The 23,675-nt window shown below is 37.2% G+C and overlaps 1 protein-coding gene and 1 long non-coding RNA gene across 5 annotated transcripts in view; one reads left to right on the forward strand and one right to left on the reverse strand.

Moving 5' to 3' along the window:
• The window catches only part of CNTN5 (contactin 5), a 695,706-nt gene that overhangs the window by 503,290 nt on the left and 168,741 nt on the right, over positions 1-23,675 (reverse strand). For 3 of the 4 annotated variants that reach the window (XM_080592024.1, XM_080592025.1, XM_080592023.1), the window contains exon 3: positions 395-534. The exons of the other annotated variant lie outside the window; for it this stretch is intronic. The gene's annotated coding sequence lies outside the window, so the exon portion shown is untranslated. The remainder of the gene's footprint in view (positions 1-394; positions 535-23,675) is intronic. 4 annotated transcript variants of the gene reach the window in all.
• Positions 7,364-19,316, forward strand: LOC308195722. The gene is made up of 3 exons (XR_013951779.1): positions 7,364-8,384; positions 14,421-14,532; positions 18,757-19,316. It is a non-coding gene; the product is annotated as an uncharacterized lncRNA (long non-coding RNA).

The raw sequence follows: 23,675 nt of genomic DNA on the forward strand, positions 1-23,675 counted from the left end.
TTAGAAGTGCAATATAGACGTAGTATCTAATTCTTGTTTCCAGAGTTTTCCAGAATCAATCAGATACTATTAAAAATGAGACAAAAACTATTTTTAAGTAGTTATTCAGCACAATCAGGTCCCAAGTATACCACAGCGATTATTTTAAAACATTTGCAAGGGGTGGTGAACACTTTTAAGACAGTACCTTCTACAAACCCATGGTGGTTACTACCAGTAACATCCAGAAAACTGGATCTCTCTTTTTATTAATCTATGTTCTATTGGCAAGATTATTCAAGCTGAATTGTTATCAAAAGCCTCAATGTTTGATCTTAATTTTATAAACTAATAAATGCAAGCAATAAAGCTCAAAAACATTTTCCCAAAATAGTTTGGTTTAAATATTCACTACCTCAGCTCTCCTACTGGCTGTCCAGATGTTGTCCTTCAAAACAGAGATGATCTCCAGAAAATTGTTCTTGTATGTTTGAAATCTGATGATGCTCAGGAGCAGAACTGAATCAAAAAGTGTTAGGACTCCTTTTCAGTAATCTGTGGAACAGAAATACATATATATATATGTTAGCTACCTGTATGTGTAGACCCATATTTGTACCCTTAAATCACTCAATCCCTCTTGTATTTGGAGACCTATTTCTTTAACTCTCATGTATCACTCCCTGTGTGTTGCATGACATGGCAGCATTAGTTGGCTATATGAACTAAATCTGAGACACATTTCTTGTTTCTGAATGGCTACAGGATATGCGAATGCTTTGTTATATGCTGTTATGAAAAAAGTGCTGTTTCTCCAGCCTTCTCTTCCCTCCCTCAAAAAAGGAACAGTAACAAAGAGTTATTTTTGCTACCATATAAGGAAATGATAGTACTGAGAAGAATGAAAAAAAAGGTTCATGTCTACACTAATTTGCCTGTTAAGCTTAGTTAAGCTTAATAACCTTTGTTGTTTGAATTTTAAACTACTTCACGTACATTTTTCTAATGATTATCCATATTATTTTAATAATAAAAAGTGGCCTTTTCCAGATAACATGTAATTAAAAAAGTCATTGATTACTTTGTTTTCAAATGAGTCATTTGAAATGATGCTAAAGGCATATGTCACAGTTCAGTTTAACCCCTGAAAAAACAAACAAACAAACAAAAACAGCATAAGACTTCCTTAAACTAATTATTGTTTGAATCAGATTTTTGTACTCAGATAGCCATTCTTTTAGTTAAATTGGCAACATTGGAGAAAACACAACACTTTTAGTAAATTTGTACGATTGCTAGCATCTTCAATTACAAAAGAAAAAAAAATAATTCCACTGTTGTGACAGTATGTGAGCTTCTCGGTTAATTAATTTTCACATGAAGGCTGAACACCTTTTTTTTTTTTTTTCCTGCAGCAGTCTTTACTAACTAAACACTAAACACAGCTAAATCACAACTAATCCTTTTTTTTTTTTTTTTTTAGTTTGTAGTTTTTCTTGTGCCTAACCTGATTTATGTACTCAGTTGCTTCTTCCCTTGACTTTCTCAATATTTTAGCCTGATCAAAGGAATTACAGAATGTCTTCCTGTTCCAAGTTATTCTTTACATAAGTTATTTTCCTGAGAATCAGTCAGCACCTGGGAACTATGTCTATTAAATAATTTTAGGTCTAATCATAAATACATACATACATTCACACAAACATACCAGTTACCTGTCTTTGTCAGAGCTGTTTATGTTATTGTTAAGGAACACATTATATGCCTGAAGTTCTGTCAAAGGCTTTGTGGTAGAACTAACTACTAATAGCTAACGCACTTGAGTATTATGAAAAATTTCCTCACTGTATTGGCATTGAAGTCTCAATTGAAAAATTTACCTAGACCTTGCTTCTGGTGAGGCACTGAATTCAGGGACTGAACAGTAGTTTTGAGTTGTACTGAATATTTAAAAAGGGCAAAAAAAAGGAGGAAAAAAAAAAAGTCCAAGAGAGAAAATCTGATGCTTTTCTCATTAACTTTTTGTAGACCAGACTAGTGGGTAAGAATTTGCCTAAGTGATATTACAGCTGAATCCCATACTGCTTGAAAGATTCAAAGCCATGTCTGCAGTCCAATAACCAATTAGATTTGTGAGGTAGTAGGAGGGCAGACTGCTCACTCTTCTGTGAGGTTTAGCACATAGAAAAGAGTCAAGTTTTATAAAGATTATGAAGAGGAAGATTAAGTGATGAAGCCACCATGTGGGAAGAGAGAGAATTATATCTCACTTCCTATTCCCTTACAGTATTTTTATGTTTTTAATCACTGCACCATAAAAAGTAAATCCAGATGAAAGATGCACTTGAAAACCAGTGAAGAATTAGCAAGTTGTGAGCATGCTAGCCAACATATAAAAATGTCCCTATGAGTTTTACATGCAAAGGAAGAAATCATTGAGTCCTAGTGGAGGACTCAAGATATTGAGAACTAGCCATACTCCTAACTGAAGCTAACCTTTGCATCCAGGTGGTGTTGGAAAGTTGCACTTAACAACATAAAAGGGGTAGATATGAGGAGAGTATGCATGGCAGTTTCAACTTACTCCTTCTAACAGCGCTCTTTATTTTTTGTAATAAGAGGAACTGTGGTAATAAGAATTCTTCAAGGAGACAGAATTTTAATTACACAATAATAAAAACAAAACAAAACAAAACCAATAAATTATTGACTTTACACATTAGGTGTGTATATATATATATATATTTCCCCCATGAAAATATCTTAAGCATAACAATTCCTCTCCTTCACAGCATATTTTTGAATTAATTCCTAGATGTTATTAAGCTGATCAGTCATTTGCCTGGAGGTTTTACAGCCACACCTGGGGAAGGAAAACACTGCCCTTAAGAATCACATTGTCCTATGATGTTCTATATATATTTATATATATAAATGTATTCATGTATTTTTTTTTTGGTAGTGGAATATAGAAACAAAGACAGAAATTCTCTGTTGAAATAATGCCAAATCTCTTGTTTTAGGTACGATAAGCACTTATCTTTTCTATTTTCTTGAGTTTCTTTCTCTTACATAAATTACACGGGTATATATATCCAAGATCTCTGTGTGTATGTGTATCATATATGCTCTTACTGCATGTTCATGCATAGTTATATGTCTAGATATTAACATTTTTCATTTTTAGTCTGATTTAACCTGAAAGAACAGAAATAATTCAGCTGTTTTGCTTTTATAATAATAATAAATCTTTGTGTAGTATTTTTGTCTTTGAACTGAATGACACAAAAATCATTGTGCAAAAAGAGTTACACAATGTCATGGAAGTACAATGCATTAAAAGGAAAAGGAAAATGACCACAATTTACTCAAACTTCTTATTAGATATAAACATCTGCAGATCACTGAATTCCACAGAAGGTGGGCTGGCCATCAGGTTTCAGTAACTGGAAGAAACAGTAAATCACAGCTTTTACTTTTACAGCCCATTACACCCAAAGGTCTCAAACCTTTCTTGGGCTATTTGCAATCCTTAGAGTACTCCAGCTGCAGAGTTTTATACTTTTCCACATTCTGTGACTAATAGATGCTATAATGTAGACTGAACAGAAAATTAGAGTAGAAGAGAGGTGTAAAATCAGTACCCACAAAAAGGTTATGCAGGAAGGCTGTGAAGAATAGCTCATTGTAGGGCTATGCAGTCTGGCAGTGATCCTCAGACAAAACAGATTACATGCCCATTAATGACCACTTAAGAATCTGAATTTTTATATGTTACAAAGGGGAAGCAGCGATAAAGTCACTAAATATTGTGGAAGGGAAAGGTAGGAGAGGAAAATGTAGAGGTAACAGATCTGAGGAGATATTTGATTAAGACCTGTTGTAGTTCGCTAGAAAAAAAAAATAGCTTAAGAAACATACAATTCTTTCTCCTGCTTTTTACTTCTTGCATTCCATGTTTCATTCCATGTAGAATCACAATACCCTTCGTTTTTCCTTGGCACATTCTGTCAACTGACTTGCCCTTCTGCATTTATTAAACAAATCTACTGCTTCTGATGCAGTGCTGTGCAGAAAAAAAAATAGTTACCTTTTGCTCACTTGCCTATTCAGTAATTCTACTTTGCTTCTTGAAGTGGTTAAATCAGATCTTCTTCCTCCCACTGCATTTAGCCTCTTTCTATTGTGTCAAATGGGCCTGCAGATACTTGCTAATTTGAAAATGTGTCAGGCAACATCAGCTGTGTGGAAGAAAGAGGCTTCTCTAAGAAATGTAATGCTTCCCATATCATACTAGAAGAAACTCCAGGAATCATTAGACAGTTGAAGCAGGTCTCACTGTGTCTATACTACAGGTGAAATGTACTCCATATCCTGGTTCCTGCTGCGCAACTAGGCTATGCAGTGACTGCAAGGTAGGCAACACCATCCTCCGCAAACATAGTTTCCGTTGAAATCAAAGACAGAGGTTGAATTGAAGAATATGTTTGCTTAAAAAAAAAAAAAAAAAAACACACAAGCATTTCCACTGTGTATGTTTCGAGACTGCCTTTGAGTTCTTAGTGCAATAGTTTCCATTTAACATCTTTCCTTCTGCTTTTTTGCTTTCATCTATTTCTAGTACTGTACAGTCTTCGGAGGTGAAGATTAGAAGGGGATATGAGAAGAGACACAGAGGGTAGCTATAGCAGGAAATCTCAATGGCAAGAAATTGCTCCTCAGGCTCCTCACCAAGTGTACAGGTTGTTACAAAGGCTGTCACATTTCAGCCCAAGCATTTTAAAAGACCAGATGTTTTACAACAGAGCTTCAACACTTAAAAGTATTTCATGAGATAGTACTTTTTTTTTCCCATCTCACATTATACTTCATTTTCTGCTTTCAATTTATCCATATGTCCAATCAAAGATATAATACATACTTTCATCAAACTTAACAGAGTATTTCTACTGATTTATTTGGAAGTGTGAAACCACTTCTGTATTTGTGTGCTGGACATTACTTTGTTAAGCTCAAGAAAAGCTGAGTACAATTCCAAACTTAAATGCATAAGAAAAAAATTATTACACTCTAGAAACAAAAACCCACATCCTGCAGTGATGAGAATTTGTTATCTACAGTCACAAGCAGCCACAAGAGAATAATATATATCACATACTAAGTGGCAGGTTATGATCCTCAAAGTAATTTTTAGCCTGTTCACTGTAGTTAAAAGACTCAATATATAGTTTTTTTGTTTGTTTTTTTTTTTGTTTATTTTTATATTAAGTCTGTGACTCTAAGAATTTCATTCAAATATTTGCATATTCCCTGAAACACAATAATGTCAAAAATTAATTTCTTAATACCTGTAAATTTAAATCTGTAAATTTAAAGCATGTCTTGATGTTCACAAGCCATGAGAATTTTGCATCTTTTTTCAGTGTCTCCTAGATCTTAATTAAGAATGCACGGCATGTAGTTTTCATTTCAGAGACCACCTGTTTTCAGTGAAGTCATGTTACTTTGTGATAAAATTGTATGGAAGGCAAACTTGCAGCAGTAACCATTTTATTTTTTTTCCCAGAATGTTCTCTATTCCTTTCCTTTCAGTTCGGGAAAAGGGCCATAAATTCAGCATCCTCCTGAATAAAGATTTAAGCAAGAGCTCTCTTAAATATGTGTGTTCTCTCTCTTAATATGTGTGTTCTGTGTTTGGCTGGAGACTAGAAGTTCAAGAGTAGAATAAATATAAATTCAATCATAAAGATGTATTGGGTTTACGTGACAAGGTTTTGGTAGCAGGAGGGCTGCAGGGGTGGCTTCTGCGAGCAGAGCCCAGCAGCTGCCCCAGGTCAGATAAGAGCCAGCTCCAACCTGCTCCGAAAGGGACCCACTGCTAGCCAGAGCAGAGCCATGAGTGATGCTGGGTGGGCCTCTGGGAGAGCAGATTGAAGAAAGGGGAAATCTGCTGTGCTACAGCAGCTGGGAGAGAGGGGTGAGAGCTGAGAGAGAAGCAGCCCTGCAGCCCCCAAGGTGAGTGCAGCAGGAGGGCAGGAGGTGCTCCAGGCACGCAGCACAAGTTCCCCTGCGGCCCGTGGAGAGGCCCCTGGTGGAGCAGGCTGTCCCCCTGCAGCCCACGGGTCCCACACGGAGCAGATCTCCACGCTGCAGCCCGTGGAGGAGCCCCCGGTGGAGCAGGTGGATGTGGCCTGGAGGAGGCTGCGGCCCATGGAGAGCCCCCGCAGGAGCAGGCCCCGGGCCGGAGCTGCAGCCCGTGGAGAGGAGCCCACGCAGGAGCAGGGGGTCTGGGGGGAGCTGCCGCCCGTGGGGGACCCGTGCTGGAGCAGTTTGCTCCTGGGGGATGGACCCCGTGGTACGGAGCCGTGTGGGAGCAGTTCCTGAAGAGCTGCAGCCTGTGGGCAGCCCCCGCAGGCTCAGTTCAGGAAAGATGGCATCCCGTAGGAGGGACCCCACGTGGAAGAGGGGCAGAGAGTGACCGTGAAGGAGCAGCAGAGATGAAGCGCCATGGACTGACTGCAGCCCCCATTCCCAGTTCCCCTGCACTGCTTGGGGGGGGAGGAGGTGGAAGGGGGTGGATGGAGGTGGATTGGTTTTCATTTCTTACTGCTCTGGTGTGATAGTAATAGGCAATAAATTACATTAATATCCCTATGCTGAGTCCATTGTGCCTGTGACAGTAATTGGTAAGTGATCTCCCTGTCCTTATCTCAACCCTTGAGCCCTTTCCATCGTATCTTCTCCCCTTGTTCCTTTGAGGAGAGCAGAGGGAGTGAGAGAGAGGAGTGGTGGAGTTTGGCTAGTCATCAGTGTGAAACCACCAAAAAAGACCAAGTTAAACTCTTAAATATTGTCAAGAGCACACATTTTGGGATAGTTAATTCTTTAAATCACCAGTTTTTATATTTTCTTACATATGACAGAGACATTTCATAAGTCAGGTGCTATTGCACAGCTGACACACACAGAAGCGTTGTGCCAGGGAACTGAAGGCTCTGCCTCACTTCCAGAACACTGAAATACAAGAGACCCTAATTCAGCTGTCAGAGACAGGAATAACAACCTCTGTGGTAGAAAGGTGCAGTGACCTGCCCCATCACAGAATCCAAATATCCAGCTGCAGTGAAATCCAGTAGGAGGCTTGGCCAACTTGTTTACTCACTATTCCCTTGGCTTTCTGGCTTTCTGTAGCTCCTCTATTTTTGGCATACGTTCCACAAGTTTCAGGAATATTAGGGATGATCCCAGAGTAGTCTTTCTTTCCCCCTACTTTATAGCAATAGTAATAATGGTGATTGTAACATCTCTAACACCTAGCACTGGTGTTTTCTGTGGGGTATCACAAGTTTTGAACAGTAGAATTAAATGTCCTTTCACCAGAAGAAAAAGAGAGATGAACTGGCAAAGAGAAAGGTCACCTGTGTCCATTGCCAATAAAAATCGAGATTATAAAGATCATTTCCAGTAGAGTTCAGCAATGGGAGAACCCAATTGCTGAGGTGTAGGTTTTCACAGAGCAAAATTCTACAGCAGGAGCTAATTCCCAACTTCATGTATGAAACTTTGGGGTCACACACTCAGCTTCAAAAGATCATCTGTCTAGTGGGCAAATGTTTGTAGGTGATGTAACACTTGGCTTCTGTTTCCTGATTCTCTGTCAGAAACAGAGAAGCCCATGGAAGGTGAATAACATCAGTCTGTACACTTCAGTTTGAGATTTTTTACTCTCCCAAATCATAACTAATACTATAACTTTGCTACTGAGTTTAGTCTTTTTTTTTTCTTGCATACTGTCTTGTCATAGTCTAATCTTCCCTAAGTGTACTGTCATGCAACTACATTTGCTCCAATACAGTCACTCCAAACATAGCCACATTGATCAGAGAAGGAAACTCTGAGCGAGTCTGTTGACTGCTATCAAACTTCGCTCCAACTGGATCTTCATGTTCACAGACAAGGCCATATTGCTGCACCTTGCTACCAGAGATGTTGTTTCTCCTGGCACTGCTACTGCTGTCACTGTCAGTAAAATAATAGCTTTTGGAAAGCAGCACACTGTCATTGCTGGTTGCCAATGCAAGTAATCATCTCATGATGAACTCCTCTGAGCTCAACTTCTGTTACATCTGTTTGCTTGGATTCTTTTTAATTGTGGCAAAGTACTTACTTTCATGTCTAATTAACACGATGATTTCTTTCACCTTTGTAGCCATAGGTGATTTTTCACAGATATATGTCACTTTTCTAGGAGGAGAGATAGGATTATAACTAATTTTTGTTTGTTTGTTTGTTTGTTTGTTTTGACGCATAGGGTACCCAACAGTGTGGATCAGTGTGCAGTGAAGACTGACTGAAACTTGTTTATCAGAAGTCCTGGAGAACAGCCAAAGTCTAACAAACTGAGTGTAAGTTTCAGATGGGTTATTTCCATCTGTTCTTGTTTGTAATATTTCCAGAATGTGTAACTTAATAATACTAATATGGCTGAGTAAATGTCTTGTTCTATAACACAAGAAATCATGAAAATTTTTACAAACATTTGCAATCAGCAGACCTTGTGAGTGCTATTATTCAAGGAGATCAAGGAACAGTACTTTTCAAGACAACATTAAAACCATACATGCTTGAAATCACCTGGGGTTTTAAGATGTTGACTTTGAAACACTTTAATGCTATCCTGATTTTCGAGTATGTCAAGCACCTGTAGCTCTTACTGCCTTTAACTGCTGTTCTCTGTGTTGAGCACCTCTCAGAACAAAACTCAGTAGTAGGCAACAAAATGAAGACACCCAAACTTTGTGCAGCTGCTTGTACATTTGGACCTCCTAAGTGATTTGAGCAAAGTCAAACAGTGAGTCACTGACTAAACGGTAAAAGAAATTAAGTCTCCTGCTTGTCACTGCACTTTACTCTGGGAACATGCTGCTTCTCAGATAGCAGAGTTCCTTCAATTAGAGAAGAGTGGTCTATTAAAGCTGCAAGGAAAATAGCATTACTTAGTATGTCACTATAAGAGAACAGGTAATGCAGGAATAAAGAGCAGACAATACACAGTGCTTGTAACTAACAAACAGCAAGGCCAAACGTAACTGAAGTGTCTTCTAATCCAGAGGAAGTTGCTGAGAAGTAGCATTTTAACTGCAGAGGTAAGAGAGTTCAGCTGCTAAAAAGTGACCACTGTGGCTTTGCTGTGTCATTCACAGCACTTTCTCCTCAAGCCATGGTATGAGTAAAGTACACTGGGAACTGACACATAGATGCCACAGTTCTGTGAATGTTAAATATAGGTGGAATAAATGAGATAAAAATCAGAGACATGTAAGGGCCAGACAACTAAAAATTTAAGGAAGATCAGGAGAATACATTTCCATGTTTATTAAGTGGAGGCTTGGGAGGCAGATACATGCTTTAAATGTTTTAAGCATAGTAAAATTCCTTGCTAAAAATACAATTTTAGTGAAAGTCACGCTGAAATTGTGATAGACAAAATGTGCTGTTTTGGAACAGATCCCAGGTTTAAAACTACTGAAGGATGAATACCAAAGACATTCATTATCGTAAAAAAAATGTTACTGCAACACACATGACTGCACCAAGACTAATGACACCTAGGTTGCAGATAGGGCAACTGTCTATCTCAGAAAGCCTGTTAACATCTTTCTTTCTTCTCATGCCTGGTGTCCTGAATACCTTCCTTCCTTCTCTCCTTCCCTTCCTCCATTTCCCTTTCCCTTGCTTCTATCCATTAACCTTAGAAGTTCACCTACAACAGAGGATAAAGTAAAATGAAGGGAACAATGCTACATCTGGAAAAATGTCTATAAATTCAGATGAAGATGCTGGTCCTGCTAAGCACATAGTAGTGTCCCTGTGTGTTTTGTGTTTTTCATGTTTAATCTTTTTTTTTTTTTTTTTTTTTTCTTTCGATTTCCAAATAAACAACGTTCTTCATATCACTGTCTGGAAAATTCTTGACTATTCAGGCTTGCTTTGTTATGTTAATAAAAAAAATCATCATGTTACTGGTGCATGGAGAACAATTATCTAGTAAAAAGGTGTCTCCAGCTCATGTTGTGATGCAAGTACAAATTATATTTGTAATACTAATTGGTTAACAAAACAGAAACCATAAAGGGAAATACAGACTGGTCCACCAAACCTCCATTCCTTGGTGATGGAGCAGCTAATCCTGGAAAACATTTCCAGACACATAACTAGAGAATCATTAGGAAAAGTCAGCCGAGATTCACCAAGGGGAAGTCATGTTTGACCAAACTGATGTTTCTTCAAGTTCTGCAATGAAATGGCTGGCCAGGTAGATGAGAGGAGAGCATGAGACGAGGGGACCTACCTGGACTTCAGTAAGGCCTTTGCCCCTGTCTCCAATAAGATACCCACAGACTAGCTGTTGATGTATGGACTGGATGAGCAGACAGTGAAGTGGACTGAAAGCTGGATGAATAGTGGTGATCAATGGCACAAAGTCAGGCTGGAGGCCAGTAACTAGCAGTGTACCCCAAGGGTTAATACTGGGTCCCACCCTGTTCAACACCTTCATTAATGATTTGGGTGATGGGGAAGAGTAAGTTTGAAGATGACACAAAACTTGGAAGAGTGGCTGATACAACAGAGGGTCATGCTGTGATCCAGGGGGACCCGGAGCGGCAGAAGAAATAGGTTGACAGAAACTTTATGAAGTTCAACAGAAGTACAAAGTCCTGCATCTAGGGAGAACAACCCCAGGGACCAGTACATGCCAGGGACCACACAGGTGGTCCTGGGTGGATGACCGGTTTGGCAGAGATTTCAAATTGAATGTGAGCCAGTTATGTGTCCTTGCTGCTAAGAAGGCTAATGGTATCCTGGGCTGCAGCAGGCAAAGTATTGGCAGCAGGTCAAGGAAGGTGATTCTTCTCATCTACTCACATGTTGGTAGGCTCTACCTAGAACACTGTGTCCAGTTCTGGGCTCCCCAGTACGAGAGAGATGTGGACATACTGAAGAGTCCAATGAATGGCCATGAAGACAATGAAAAGACTGGAACATCTGTTCTAGTAGGAAAGGCTGAGAAAGCTAGGGCTGTTCAGCCCAGAGAAGAGGGGGCTCGGGGGGGGGCTCTCATCCATGTCTATAAATACCTGAAGGGAGGGTGCAAAGGGGCTGGAGCCAGGCTCTTTTCAGTGGTGTCCAGTGACAGGACAAAAGGCAATAGAAACAAACTGGAACACACAAGGTTTTGTCTGAATATCAGGATACACTTATTTACTGTGAGGGTGACTAAGCACTCACACAGGTTGCCCAGAGAAGTTGTGGAGTCCCAGTGCAAGGTGCTCTGGGTGTTCCTTTCCAACATCTACCATTCTGTGATGATGTGATTATTTATTTGGAAATAGCTCATGCTTTATTGTTTTCTCCAAATCTATACATTCACAAATCACAAAATCATAGAATCATTGCATATCCTGAGTGTGAAGGGATCATTGAGTTCAACTCTTGGTTCTACACAGGACTACCTAAAAATAAACTACATGTCTGAGAGCATTGTACAAATGCTTTTTAAGTCTGTCAGCCTTGGTGCCATGACCACATCCCTTGGGAGCTTGTTTCAGTGCCTGATGGTCTTCTCAGTGAAGAACCTTTTCCTAATATCCAATTCAAAATCAACAAAATAGCAAAATCTTTCAGTTTCAAACCAATACCTGTGTTACCAGTGAAAAAAAAGAAAGTGCCAGGTATGTTTTTGTAACTTCCCTACAGTTAACATAAGCAAAGTAGGAAATAACTTACATTAGAAACTTATTCACTGCAGAAAGATGAAATCAGTGTATCAAACAGCTAGTTGAGTTTCCTATGAGTAGCTATATAGAGGTCATGGAGTTTACTGTGGGTAGGTGAGTCTGTATTGAACATCTCTAACACACATGAGCTTTGAAGAAATTCAAAAGACCTGTTCTGGGTCCCTGTGTCATCAGGGGCTGGAGAGTCTGCACTCCTGGAGTGGAAATTCCCATTCTATGTCCTTGAAAAGAAGTAAGTTTGATATAGAATTACAAAATCATAGAATGGTTTGAGTTGGAAGGGACCTTAAAGATCACCTTGTTGCAAACCCCCTGCCATGTGCCCATGGCACCTTCCTCTAAATCAAGTTACCCAAAGGCCCATCCAATCTGGCGTTGAACACCTCCAGGTATGGGGCATCCATGACTTCTCTGGACGATCTGTTCCAGTGCCTTGCCACCCTGACAGTAATGAATTTCTTCCTAACACCTAATCTAAATCTACCCTCTTATATTTTAAAACTGTTATACCTTGTCCTATTACAATATTCCCCGACGAAGAGTCCCTCCCCATCTTTCCTGTAGGCCACCTTGAAGTACTGGAAGGCCACTGTAAGGTCTCCCTGGAGCCTTCTCTTGTCTAAACAGTCCCGACTTTCTCAGCCTTTTTTCATAGGACAGGTCATCTAGCTCTGTCATCTTCGTGGCACTCCTCTGGACCCACTCTAACAGTTCTTATGCTGGGACACAGTACTCCAGGAGGGGTCTCAAGAGAGCGTATTAGAAGGGGAGAATCACATCCCTCGACCTGCTAGCTACACTTCTTTTGATGCAGCCCAAAATATGCTTGGCTTTTATTAAAACTACACTGTAAAGCAAACATACATACAGAAAAGGAGGATGGCCAGGGCATTTACATCAAAACTACAGTAGTGCTTTGAATCAAAATATTAGTGTTCCCTTTTCCCCACCTTTCTCTTCTTTGCGTTTCCCCTATGGCTTCCATTTTCCCCTTCTGTTCTCCTCTCCTCACCAGGGGACCTCTTGTGATTGATTGAGATTTCCCAAAGAGAATTATCTCCTGAGTAGCTGCTAACATGGAACACTATATCATGTTTAACAATTATCATCAATATTTATAACACTTTTATGTACAACAAGTTGAGTCACATTAGCAGACAGAAATGAAACCTACAGTAGATTCATTATAAGAATTGCCAAGCAGCAGCAGCAGGTCATCTGCTTAAAATTCGAGTTGCGTCTCTCTTGAAAGGAATTGCCTCTTTAACCAGTTTCTCCTTTTTGAATGACAGACTAGCTGGCTTTTTAAAATGTCATCATGTTACTCTGGATACATGAATATAAAACTTTCCAAATTTGTATTTTGACTTTGATAAGGAAAGAGAATGGAGAAACAAGTTACACTTATTTTTTGAACATCTAAGTTATTTGATTATTGGACTTGGGGAGTTTCCTAGGAATGAGTTTGCAATGAGAACGGTGAAGAAAATCCTGTAGAAAGAACAGACATAATTATATGTAATGACTCTTAAAGGTGTAGAAATACATTTCTACAACTAATATAAATATTTGCAGCATATTAATTTCTGCATGTAAAACTTGAATGCATGTGACTCCTACAAAAAATTGCCAAAAGCTACCTTAGTAAGTTAGTTTTACTTATATGCATAATTGTCCCAAACTTCTTTTAAAATATTGATTCCTCATCATTACATAGGATGAGCACATCCCTTTTTTTCTATAAGTGAAGAAGCAATCCTGTGTTGTGACAAATGAAAATGATTTGAACTTATGTTGACTATACATAATAACATAGTTACAAAGTGATTAGATGTAGAAGTTTGTTCAGGTGTGTGCCTACACAGGCACAAAACAAAAAATTTCCTATAGGTATTTCTCAACTGAAAATTAGTACAAGTGGAAAAAGGAGAAAAGGTATAATAAAGGATTTTCTGCACAAGTCTTTCTACAAATCCAAGGATAACCACTCATAAACAGTTCTTGAGAACACATCTCAACTAAACAAATTGTTCCATCTAAGCATTGCTTTTAAATTTTTTATACAATCACTTATTTTAATAAGCATAGTAGATATTATCACTATCCAAAAATATATTATTATATGAAATTCCATTATTGCAGCAAACAATACGGAGGCCAAAGTACCACAGAGGTTTAAAGGTATCTAACAAAGAGTAGATGAATGATCCTATGTTCACAGAGGGATGACCCTTTCCTTGTCTTCAGAAGATATTCTAGTTATGAATTTTAACAAATAGTAAAAATTTTATATGCATTTGTGAAATTAATGCTAAAAGTGGTTTATAATTTCAAATACATTCTAAAAAGGGAAATGATTCTGGTATCCCTTAAAAACAATCTAAATTTTGAGGTAGTCTCTTCTATTAACCCTGTCCGAATTAACATCTTTTCATTAGACTGGAGATGAAGCAGTAGAAGGACTGTCATTGGACGGCATATAAGAGAAAGCAGCATTAATACTTGGATAAAAGTATGATTTACTCAAAATTACTTCCATAAATCTATATTAGATTATTGTGACCTTTGTAATATGTGAAGAATTGCTTTTTTTCTTTTTTTTTTTCTTCTTCTTCTCTCTACTTAATGTATTTGTATAAATAGAACTGGAATTCAAACATTCAGCGTTGGAAAAGTAATGTGGATCAAACCTAAAAACTACCAGATTCAGGACATGTATCTTGTTTTGACCAAGCCAGTTCTAATTTGAAAGCAGGTTTGTGTTGTCTTGTTACATCTATTGATCTTTCAGTCTGTCAATTGCCACATCAAATTCTCTGAATTCATAACACTTCTCATTTCTTAGATTTGCTGTGGCGAGGGATGTTAAAATACAAATAGTAGCATACAATTCTTTCTCTTTTACATTTAAATATACACCATATATACGCTTTATCTGCTTTCTTCTCTTTCAGAATATTGTGAGGTTATTTGATTTTTTTAAAAATAATTCTCTTAATTAATTACAGAATACTAAGATATGAGATGAAAATTTACATCACTATAAATTTTGAATACAACTTCATATTTAAATGTATAATCTTAACATTGTACCCAATTTATTACTTCTTATGCATTTATTTCTTCAGCTTCTTTTTAAATTCAAAAGAAAAGTAAAAGAAACTAAAATCTCCCAAATCCTGACACTTAATAACAGCCAAACAAGACAAATACTGAATTACTCTTTTCTGACATTAACTGAGTTGAAGCATGGTGTGCAATATATGCTTCATGATATTTCAACAGTCATTCTCAAAACACTTCACAAAAAAGGGGTATGCATTCAAAAATTCATTTTCCAGTTAACCAAAAGAGACAGACTTTATTTTTACAGCAGTTTCTGGAAATTAATATACACTTAAAGACAGTGGCAGCATTATATCCTCACAGGTAACATCACCTTTCAGCTCCACTGAGGAAACTGGCCGTATGATCATTTTTAGTGCCTAAAGGGAATCACACGTAGTTAGAGTAAGTTCAATGTATATATGCTCTCAGTTATCTGGAATATAATTTTTGAGGTTTAAATCCATGGAAAATCTAGTATTTTAGTAGAAAATCACATCTGAGTTTAGAGAAATAATAGGAACATTAAGGAAGCTCCATTTTACAAGTAGGTGAAATCTTAATAAGCTGTAATACTTATATTTTTCAATTTTCTTCAAACTTCACAAAACTTTGCCTACAGCAGTATATTTGCTGGTTTTTAGGTCAAAGGAATTTGCCAAGACAAAGAAAAGTAATAGTCTTTAAAACTGGCAGTTTTGAAAAACTAAATATAGAGCCAATGCATTTCTGTAGCAGTGCTAAAAATGTATAGCAAATCATGCATATTTCTTGCTTACTGTTATAGAGAGATCAACCTATTCATATACCTATTCTCTCTCTCTCTTTTTCTACATCTTGTAAGACTCCAAAGCAGCATTCATTGCCCAATAAAATGAATGTACTATTCCTTTATTTATACTGTACAAGTTTCTGCAGAGTCAGCTAATGAACTGATTCCTCAGCAATTTTAATTCCTTTTAATGTTTTCAGAAGTAACGTAGAATTCTACTGGAATATGTGTTTTTAGATAAAACCACTGTTGAGGAAAAGCTTGAGGATATCCTTATAAACTTAATGATGACATTGCAAAACAATGTCATGAAAATGGGACATGTCTTAAAAAGAATTTGTTTAGACAGAAGCGTTCTACTCAATTCAAAGAAATTTCAGGGTAACTCCTAAGGAAGCTAAGCTAAGAAAAGCTGTGAAAATTGAAATGCAAATGATGAGTTCCAGAAATTAAAGCCTATTTTTAGTAAGAACTAGATCTAAAATGCTCTGTTATGTTAGGAAGGCCCTGTGTGACACATGCAAATCAAAAAGATGTTTGACATCTACAATTCTGTCATCTCCAGCTAGGGTATAGCGACAGATAGATAGATAGATAGATAGATAGATAGATTGATAGATAAATAGAAATTTCACACATGATGATGGTATTTAGTCTCTTCAGACCTGAAGACCTGTTGTATCGATATCTGCTGATTTCTATTAATTCCTAAATGGAAGCTGAACAGCTTTAAGAGGATGACGTTAGTCCTGATTTGAGCAGGAGATTGGAATAGATGACCTCCCTTCAAACGTATTTTTTTCACACAACTCTGTGATAAATGTCCCTGTGTCTCCTTTCCATAATTGTAAATGTTTTTTTTACTTTGAACTTTCCTTTACTTTGAACAACTACTTTGATGATCCAACAGCTGTCTTTTACTGAATTTCTCAGAGTAAATAATGCATGAGCCTTCATCTTGCATAAGAATTATGCAAGAAAACAATATATTTCTTCTAAAAATGTTAGATATGTTAAATTGCATATTAAACTGTATGTAGCTAGGAGCTTCATAGTAGTCAGGAGCATGTATCTTCACACCCAGCCATTTGCATTAGCATGTTTAGAATGTTTAGGGAACAAGTGCTATAGCAGTTCAAGACATATGAGGGGAAAAAAATATAAATAAATAAAAAAATCTTGGATCTCCAGTGGCTCATTCTTCTACCTTACCAGATATGCTTCCTTTTGTCAACAGTTCTGGACATAATTTTCAAATTCTAATTCATGCTACATCACACCAAAGTGAATTGGGGCTATATTAGCAATTACTTGTCTTTGAATGATAAAACACAGATCAGCTGAAATTGGTTTATTTGTTTAAAAAACGTGTTTTGTAGACCACTGACTGGGATTCCCAAGAATTAATTGTAAAAGGAGCCAGATAATGCAACTCAGAAAAATAATAATAATAATAATAATTCATAAAAATACTTTGTTAACTTTTTAAATTCAGGAGAAATAGAAGGACATCAGCTTCCATACCTAGTGGAATGATACCATGATTAAAGCTTGAATGTAGTCTACAAAACAGAAAATATATTTAGTGCACTTATCTCCAGTACATCTGTACACTTCATTTTATGTTTAATGTAGGTGGAAAGATTCATTTAGCTTATGGTGAAAAATATGACAGTCTGACATTTTCTTTAATTAAAAAATCTGATGTGTTTAATAGCACAAATTTGGCCTCCAACTTGACAATTCTCTTTCTTATAATCAATGGTTAGACTCCAGGGCACCAGCTTGGTCATCAAGATCAATATTAGAAAAAATATAGCTTGTCAAGACCTCTTGGCCCCTTATTGATTCAAATAGGGTACTGCAGAGAATTTAATAATGATGTTACAGCTGTCGGCCAACAAACAGAAGCTTCTTTCATTGATTTCAGTAGAGGCAGATGAATAACACAAAAATACAATTACCCTAGACGCAGTAGTAAGACCTGTTACAGAGCTTTCAAAGAGTGTGTTTTAGAGATGTGTTGGTTGGGTGGAACAACTTTCAGACAAACTAAATTGGATTCATGTTTGCAAGAACATAACTTCCTGAATCTGAATCAAGAGTAGTATTTTTACATCCCCTTGAAACTGTATGCTTCATTTTACCAACCTAAGTAGAAAGACTACACTTTTTTTTTTTTTTTTTTTTCCCTTGGCAAACCTTTCTGTGTTGTCTTTTGCAATACCTCCTCCTCAAATTTAAAATGTCAGGTATCATTCCAATATTGTAGTTTTAAACAAATAACCCCCTGTCATTTACTCCTACTCACTGGGAAATTTCAACTATGATTTTGAACCTTTTGTAAATAATGAAATGTTTTATAGAGTTTGGGAAGGTCTGAACTTTTCATTACGTTTAGTTGTTGGAAAACTGCTTAGAAAGAAATTACCCAATGTCAGCTGTATCAGAGTACTCGTAAGAAAACAGAAATGCCTCTTAGGATTTATTTTTATTTGGATTTTTTTTTTATTTTTATTTTTTTTTAATGATAATAGGTTAAGAGGAGTTAGTTAATGGAAACACCTATTCTTCTTGCTATATCACTCTGTTACTCTGCTCTTCTCTCAGATAATGTTTTCCTCCAGATTCATTTCCCTTATACTATGACAAATTAAACTTTATAAACTGTAAACAGTTTGCTAATATTTTAATGGTTAATATAATTCTTTAATTTAGAACTTGTAAGAATTCAAAAGAAAAGTATAAACTGTACTATAAAAGTAATGGAAAATAACTGTATTTGCTGAAGGCCTGCTATGGCAGAAGAAAAATTCTGCAGCAAAAGAAGGATAAGGACAGAAATAGAGGAAAAAGCCCAGAATTTTGCCTTTTTTTTTTTTCCAAGAGGCAAAATTCTTCCATCTCAGAAACAAACTTTGTGCAATCAATTTTTCTCTCTTTACAAAAATATACATAAGTAGACAGACAGCCACACAATTATATCAGTGCCATAGTGGACGAAATGCAATGTCTCTAGTTCCCACCTGCTGATTCTATTCTGCATCTCTTAAGGAAAACTGAAAACCTCTAAAATGATGCATTTCCCCTTATCTTCTGCAGACACTGCAATACTGACAACAGCAAAAATTAAGGCCCAGAAGAAAAGAGGAAGACACATTGCATAGTCCTGTCAATCCCACCATGCAGACTGCAATCAGCAGAGGAAAGTGCCTTCAGGCCCTTCAGTGTTGTTATCACAGCAGCAGTGGGTCTCATGGCATAGGACCAACAGTAAAACATGCTCTCAGAGAGCCTTTACACTTGCAGCACTCATGCACTGGTCCTGCTCATGTTCAGAAGCAGCCTTAATACACTTTAAACTTCATGTGGAAGTTGGTTTTGGCTTGTCTATTTTTTATTATGCTACCTTTTTATTATGTGACAAGGTATGGCAATAAAGCTGTATGGCTTATGCCTGTTTAAAATATTTTAATGTTTGTCTTGTTTAAAAAGCTGAAACTTAGAGACTTATGTGTTATAAACATCAATTTGTCTTTAGTTTATCCACATAGATTTGAGATATCACTGAGATACCTGGTTCAATATAGCTTAATGTTAAAAAAAAAAAAAAAAGCCTAGTGAAAGGACAAATTATAACAATGCATCTTTCACTCTGTTGCTTTCAGATTCACCTGAAAAAAGCAGCAGCAAGTTTTCCAGCAAACTACTGAATCTGGCACTTAAACGTCCCTGATGAATCAATTATCTTATAGTGGAATTTATTTCTCTCTGCTACGTGTGACTGTCAATTCAAGGTCTTCACTAACTCGTTCTTCTATGTCTATTACTCTCTTAAGATGTAATATTATTACATCTCATGTATCTAGAGGGTGAAACAGCAATCAGGTCTTCAATATACTGAGCATTATTCAGTCCAGTAAGGACAGTGTTTGATGAACAACTTCTTCAACAGCAGTGCTGGTCTAAACAGCACTGTACTCTCTTTCATCCTCTCCTGCTACAGCCCTCGGGCTCTCATCCTGGGCTCCATTTTGGTCACTTGGACACTGCCAGTGTAAGTACTGTGCTAACTGGAAATCCTCCCTGACTAAAGAAAAGCCTATAGATGCTCTTGCCAAGTATGGCATGATACTTGGCTAGAAATGTTAGTATTAGAAATTTAGAAAATTAGAATTTATAGTTAGTGGCAAAAAAAAAAAAAAAAAAAAAAAAAAGGATAAAATGCTACTCTGCCCCTCATTGTTTCTCCTTTCTGTGTTAGACAACATGAATAGGAACACAAAGATTATGTTCTGATCTTTCTTGATAGATTTTATTTTTTTGTCTGCAGTTTAAAATGAAAGTTAACTTCCATCTTTTTAATACCTATTATCCTACACATTTTTCAAGGTAAGTTATTGGAACAGGCTCCACATGGAAGTGGTCACAACATGGAACCTAATGGAGTTCAAAAAGCATTTTGACAACACTCTCAGGTGATTTTTGGGTGGTCCTGTGCGGAGCCAGGAGTTGGACTCGATAACCCTTGGGGGTCCCTTCCAACCTGGAATATTCTATGGTTCTATGGTTAAGTCTTGAATCACTGATGTGAGTCACCTTTACTTTTTTGTTAGCCAGTTGTCTGTCTTCTGGACAATACCTAACTTTGTGAGCCTGGCATTTCCATCTTTTTCCACCAGCGTTGAACGTTCTTCTTCAATTCAGTTTTCTTTTTATCCACAAATACTAGCCTCTCTGCCTGTAACATCATTCTGTTATTTATCATAGAATGGTTTGGGTTGAAAGAGACCTTAAAGATCATCTAATTTCAACCCCCTGGCAGGGACACCTTCCACTACACCAGGGTGCTCAAGGCCCCATTCAACCTGCCCTTGAACACCTCTAGGAATGGGGCATCCACAACTTCTCTGGGCAACCTGTTCCAGGGCCTCTCCACCCTTATAGTACAGAATTTCTTCCTAAAATCGAATCTAAAACTGACCTTTTTCACCTTTTTCAGTTTAAAGCCATTACTCCTTGTTCTATCACTCCACTCCCTGATAAAGAGTCCATCTCCTGGTCACTATAAGGTCTCCCTGGAGCCTTCTCTTCTCCAGGCTGAACAACCCCAACTCGCTCAGCCTATCTTCATAGGAAAGGTGCTCCAGCACTTTGATTATCCTCATGGCCTTCCTGTGGACTTACTCTAATAGGTCCATTTATGACAAAGAAGAAGAAGTTGGACATGGATTTCTAGTTAGAAATGCAGATGTCATTTCAAAAGACAAAGTAGAAAAAATCCTGATGAGAACAAAAAACAAAATAAGGAAGGACCAAGGAACAAATCTGGAGAGAAAGCATTTGAAAATACACAAATTTTTGTTCTTTCACTGCTTCTCGTCACATAACATGCAGAACATGGCAGATTAATTACTTGTCAGGTTTAAATACTTTGACTAAATTATAACTGATGTACAGGACAGAAGTAATAGCTGTAATTGAAAAATAACAAATATTCAGGAGTAAGTAACATGTTTGGTATGTAATAGGAGAAGCTAAAAGTAGGAGGAAGAGATGACATCAAGAAAAGGAAAATGCACATTAAGTATTAGGGAAGTCATCTTTCCAAGCATTAAATGTCTTCCATTATGGAATAATGTATACCTACTGGGAAGTTACAGATACTGTTTCTTTGGAGCATTTACATTTTCCTGGGAAGAGGACTAAAAATGTATAGACAACTTTATGACAATAATTTGTATGCGTCAATACAAAAATAAAAATAAAAAAACTTACTAATTCTAGTGAACTTGAACATGACACTTTGAATAATGCAGATACCAAGAACAAAACTGAAGGGTATTTTACACAGGTATCAGCTGTTATGGGTTAATAATTCAGGTTATGGGTTAATAATTCTGAAATACTACTTAATAGTAATAGGTGAGGATCTACATCAGAAAATCCCAGAGAAAGTTAATATAATTTTAATCAATATTACTTTTGTAATGTGTTATTTGTTAGCAAGCCATCTGTATCACATTAAACACAATTTCCATTGCAAGCAGTAAAAGATTTTGTACTTGATCTGTCAATCTGGAGTTGCCTTGACCTATCTTTGTTTTTGGCCTGATCTGATTTCAGCTTGTCTGAGCTAAGACAACAATTTTCTAGTAATCAGGTTACTATTGCCTGATCGTCCCCCTATACTCTGCTCTGGTGAGGCTGCACCTTGAGTACTGTGTTCAGTTTTGGGACGCTCACTAGCAGAAGGACATCAAGGCCCTGGAGTGTGTCCAGAGAAGGGCTACGAAGCTGCTGAAGAGCCTGGAACATAAGTCCTATGAGGAGTGACTGAGGGAACTGGGGTTGTTTAGTCTGGAGAAGAGGAGGCTCAGGGGAGACCTTATTGCTCTCTACAACTACCTGAAAGGAAGTGGTGGAGAGCTGGGGGTCAACCTCTTCTTGCAGATAACTGGTGATAGGACTAGAGGGAATGGCCTCAAGTTGCACCAGGGGAGGATTAGGTTGGAAATCATGAGAAATTTCTTCTCAGAAAGAGTGATCAGGCATAGGAACAGGCTGCCCAGGTTGGTGGTGGAGTCACTGTCTCTGGGGGCGTTTAAGGAAAGGTTGGATGAGGTACCTAGGGACATTGTTTAGTGAGTGATATTGGTGGTAGGGAGACGGTTGGAGTAGATGATCTTGAAGGTTTTTTCCAACATTCATGATACTATGATTCTATAACAAACCCATGTAGTCAATGAACGATAAATCTTAGCCCAAAATACCTACATTGATGTTAATCAGGCTAAAGCAGCCCATTATGCTTTCAGTAGGTAATGGGAGAAAACTTAAGATGGGAATGAATGAGGGAAGATCAAGAAAAGCAATCTACATTGGACGAGCAAATAAACAAAATCTAAGTGGAATCAAGACTGGGTAGAAAATAGTTCTCATCAGTGTTGAGCTCCTTTATATGGAAACTCAAGATGCTGGTGAGTTGTTTTAATCACAGGTAACATATCACCTTCTTTTTGATTTTGATTTCCTTACCTCAAAAATAGATATGACCTGTTACATGCTATAATTGGAGATAGCAAATCATTATTAAAGTTTTGGACTCTCAAAATGTACAATTACATTTACTGAATTTGCTGACAACACTTTTTTTGCATATCTCTATTATTATTTTTATATTGGAACCTTTGTTACATGTATGCAATGACAATCATCTCCATCATTTTTCTAACTTTCATGATCCTTTATATGCTCCATTGCACTCAATTAATTCTTTACCATTATTCCTTTTTAAGGATAAAAGGGATTGATGCAGTATATTAATTAATGATATGATGGTCTCTCCTTTTACTGGTAACCTTGAGCATAGAATGGTAATCAAATAAAAGTCAGGAAGTTGGTTTTGTTGAACTTCACATAAAAATTCCAGGCTCTTGATTTTTTGACTTTTGGCTCCCCAAAGGAACAGCTATGTAGAATGAGACAAAAGCTCAGTCTAGCCCAATAAACTGTTGGAAAAGAACTCAATAATACAAACTTAGAAATAAGACAAGCCTATTGTGAAATTTTCACAGCCTCCAGGATTCTTTGATGAAGAGATCTGTCACCAGAATTTCTCCTTAAAATTTGCTATGTATAAAAGGCCAAAATATACATAAATATTTTTATACTATTATTCATAATAAAGGATGAATGTCTGAAGACAGAGGGGAAATCATTACTCTCCTAAAAATAGATCTTCTGCATTATATCTTCAACATTTTGCACTTCAAGACTACATAATAGCATGTGAAGATGTCATTTGAATGACAGCAATTGCCTGAACATTAGTGTTAACATTGAACTCATTTGCACAATCACAGCCCATTTCAGTACATATCCATTACTATTTATCTCCATTCTGAAATTTCACCTGCTTTTTCCGTAGTATGAATAAATCATTAGAACAGATGGTAAAAGCTTACCAATAAAAGGCACTGTCATTCTTAGAGCAAGCCCAACATGCATAGTCAATGTGC

The sequence above is a fragment of the Anser brachyrhynchus genome, assembly GCF_964034855.1.
Source record: "Anser brachyrhynchus genome assembly, chromosome: 1".
NCBI classification, from domain to species: Eukaryota; Metazoa; Chordata; class Aves; order Anseriformes; family Anatidae; genus Anser; species Anser brachyrhynchus.